This window comes from Antedon bifida, chromosome 11 (genome assembly GCF_963402885.1).
Source record: "Antedon bifida chromosome 11, ecAntBifi1.1, whole genome shotgun sequence".
In the NCBI taxonomy this organism is placed as follows: domain Eukaryota; kingdom Metazoa; phylum Echinodermata; class Crinoidea; order Comatulida; family Antedonidae; genus Antedon; species Antedon bifida.
In genome coordinates, this window is record NC_136236.1 from 13,252,483 (window position 1) to 13,256,677 (window position 4,195).

The 4,195-nt window shown below is 28.2% G+C and overlaps 1 long non-coding RNA gene across 1 annotated transcript; it reads left to right on the plus strand.

Moving 5' to 3' along the window:
- The first annotated feature begins 238 nt into the window (after window positions 1-238).
- On the plus strand, window positions 239-3,851 carry LOC144855710 (uncharacterized). The gene is made up of 3 exons (XR_013614856.1): window positions 239-2,472; window positions 2,796-2,860; window positions 2,996-3,851. It is a non-coding gene; the product is annotated as an uncharacterized LOC144855710 (long non-coding RNA).
- Window positions 3,852-4,195: the final 344 nt, after the last annotated feature.

Here is a 4,195-nt window from a genome sequence, read left to right on the forward strand (position 1 = left end):
AAAAAACTTAGTATTGGTTACCTTACTTGTAGGCCTATTTATTTTAATAACTGGTAACCATTTAAAAGAAGCATCCATTAATCGTACCATAAATATTATTTCCATTTACGTAGGCGTAAATTGATTTGATGATGGTGTAAATAAAATTAATTCTATTTCATACTTTCTTACTTTTTATCTTTTCAGAAATTGAGTTTTTCTATTTTTCTTTTGTAGATTTCCTTTTTTTATCTTTCAATAAATAACTTATAAAAACACTATTATAAATTTACAATTGTCATGTAGTACAGTATCGGTTACCTTACTTGTAGGCCTATTTATTTTGATAATCGGTAACCGTTTAAAAGAAACATAACTGAACCCACCTAACAATGTTTTTTTTTCAGGTTAATCAAAAAAGTATTTTTATCTTTTCAGAGATTGGAGTTTTGCTTTCGGAGATTTTCTTTTTTTTTATCTTTCAATAAATAACTTATAAAAACGCTATTATAAATTTAAAATTCTCATTTAGTATTGGTTATCTTACTTGTAGACCTATTTATTTTAATAAACGGAAACCGTTTAAAGAAACGCAACTGGACCCATTTTGATTGTACCATAACAAATATTATTTCCATTTATGTAGAAATTCTACGTAGCCCTAAATCTATTTGATGATGGTGCAAATAACATTAATTATATTTCATAATTTACAACCCAGACCAGTTATCATAATGTGCAACTAACAATATTCTTTTTCAGGTTGATCAAATGTATTTTTATCTTTTCAGAGATTGGAGTTTTTCTATTTTTCTTTTGGATGTTTTTTTTTTATCTTTCAATGAATAACTTATAATCACGCAATTATAAATTTTCTTAGTATTGGTTACCTTACTTGTAGGTCTAATTATTTTAGTAAACGGTAACCATTTAAAAGAAACGTAACTGGACCCATTTTGATTGTACCATATTAAAATAGTATTTCCATTTACGTAGAAATTAATTCTATGTCGTAATTTCCAACCCCAACCAGTTCCCATAAATGTGCAACTAATAATATTTATTCTTTTTCAGGTTAATCAGATGTCAAATCAAACCGTCAAATTGAGTTTTTCTATTTTTCTTTTGTAGATTTCCTTTTTTTATCTTTCAATAAATAACTTATAAAAACACTATTATAAATTTACAATTGTCATGTAGTACAGTATCGGTTACCTTACTTGTAGGCCTATTTATTTTGATAATCGGTAACCGTTGAAAAGAAACATAACTGAACCCACCTAACAATGTTTTTTTTTCAGGTTAATCAAAAAAGTATTTTTATCTTTTCAGAGATTGGAGTTTTGCTTTCGGAGATTTTCTTTTTTTTATCTTTCAATAAATAACTTATAAAAACGCTATTATAAATTTAAAATTCTCATTTAGTATTGGTTATCTTACTTGTAGACCTATTTATTTTAATAAACGGAAACCGTTTAAAGAAACGCAACTGGACCCATTTTGATTGTACCATAACAAATATTATTTCCATTACGTAGAAATTAATTCTATGTCGTAATTTCCAATAAAGTAAATATTATTTCCATTTACGTAGGCCTAAATCCATTTGATGATGGTATAAATAAAATGAATTCTATTCCATAATTTCCAACCCAACCCAGTTAATATCATAATGTGCAACTAACAATATTTATTCTTTTTCAGGTTAATCTAATGTATTTTATCTTTTCAGAGATTGGAATTTTTCTTTTGGAGATATTCTTTTTATACCTTTAAATAAATAACTTATAAAAATGCAATTATACATTTTCATAGTATTGGTTACCTTACTTGTAGGCCTATTTATTTTAATCTGGTAACCATTTAAAAGAAACATAACTGGACCCACCTAACAATATTTTATGTTTCAGGTTAATCAAATGTATTTTTATTTTTTCAGAGAGTGGCGTTTTGCTTTCGGCAATTTTCTTCTTTATCTTTCAATAAATAACTTATGAAAACGCTATTATAAATTTACACTTCTCATATAGTATTGGTTACCTTACTTGTAGGCCTATTTATTTAACTGGTAACCATTTAAAAGAAGCACCCATTTTAATCGTACCATAAATATTATTATCATTTACGTAGGCCTAAATCCATTTGATGATGGTGTAAATGAAATTAATTCTATTTCATACTTTCCAACCCCAAACCAGTTACCATAATGTGCGAATAACAATATTTATTCTTTTTCAGGTTATCAAATGTATTTTTATCTTTTCAGACTTTTGGAGTTTTTCTATTTTTTTCTTTTGGAGATTTTCTTTTTTTATGTTTCAATAAATAACTTATGAAAACGTTATTATAAATTTACATTTAGTATTGGTTACCTTATTTTAATAATCGGTAACCGTTTAAAAGAATCAAATGTATTTTTATTTTTTCAGAGATTGGAAATATTTTTTGTACAAATAGAATTTTACGTTTTCACGTAAATACATTATATCATAGGTAGGTATGTCGTATTAAACATTTAATATCCTGCAAAATATGGTATCAAACTAAGACAATATAAAATGACTGTAATAATCTTTGTTTTGTTTCGATTGGTACGTATGCCCAAGACCAACAATTACATATCCCTGTATTCTAATATTATTTTGTACAGATTACAGATCAGATTACGTATAACTATCTAGAGTATGCCAATACTATATATTTGTTTATATGCCTATTTCTAACCTCAACAGTGACGGAAGCCTCTTGCTAAATTAAAAAAATCTAAGCAATGTTTAAAATGTAATTTTCAGAATTTCTTTTTGTTTTTTTCCTAGACTGAGTAATGAACGTAGTGTATGCTATCGTTGTATAAAAACTGTATCAAATACATCACGTAAATGTAAGTCCAATAATGTAGAGTCCATTGTTATAATAACAATTTTGCTTTTAATGTTTTTGTGACATTTGTGATCTACAATACATAGGAAATGTGGACATTAGGCATATAATTGCTGTATTTTATTATATTTTGTAGAGATTGGGAACGCGCGACAAGAACCGAACAACGCGCGACAAGAACCGGACAACGCGCGACAAGAACCGAACAACGCGCGACAAGAACCGGACAACGCGCGACATGAACCGGACAACGCGCGACATGAACCGGACAACGCGCGACAAGAACCGCACAACGCGCGACAAGAACCGCACAACGCACGACAAGAACCGCACAACGCACGACAAGAACCGGTAAAAGTACGAGACAGCATTGACGGTCAACGAAGCAGACGATGACAAATATATTGTGTTATGAAATAAAAATGTATCTTATTTTAATCGAAGTAAACCCTTTAAAATGTCCATAATTCATCAATACAACTATACTAACTTGCTTAACCATTTTTCTTCATTTTTTCTAATTCACTAATTCGTTTGTACTACTTGTTATTTGTTGGCTTTCATGTAATGGTATCCCTCTTTTATTTTACATCCCTCTCTCCATACCCCCCTTTCTTAGTTTGTGGGTAAGGTATGTAAGTAGACTAGATATGGAAATAAGTCCTATGTATGCAAGTTTAAGTAGGTCATGTATGCAAGTAGATCATGTATATAAGTCCTATGTAAGTAAGTTCAGGTATGCAAGTCGTATGTTAGTAAGTCCAGGTATGTAAGTAGGTCATATAAGTAAGTCCAGGTATTTAAGTAGGTCATGTATGTAAGTTCTATGTAAGTAAGTCCAGGTAAAGTAAGAGATGATACCATTACATGTCTGCTTATTGTTTAAACTTGTGTTACCAGCTAATATTTTACTATCATTTCACTTTATATCTTCTTCATATTAACAGCACTGTAATATTGATAACTATTATAATACCTATTAATCAGGAAAACTAAAAACATAAATATATTTATACTTGTTGATTGATATTATTATGAATAATAAATAATTAATCCATTATCATTATACTTTATGCCTATTGCTGTTTTTATTTTTTAATCAATTTAAAATTGATTCTAAAATTATTTATTATATATATATATATTTTCCATATAGGCCTATTTATAATTGAGATTAAATTGTTTACAATGTTAACTGCAAGGTTTGCTCAAAATTTGATATATAAATCAACGTTGTAAAATCACAATATTGTTATCATTATTTCATATTTGTAACTTATTTAATAAACATCCAGTGTGAATGAATGGTAAAAGTTGTCTATTTGTTTAGAACCCA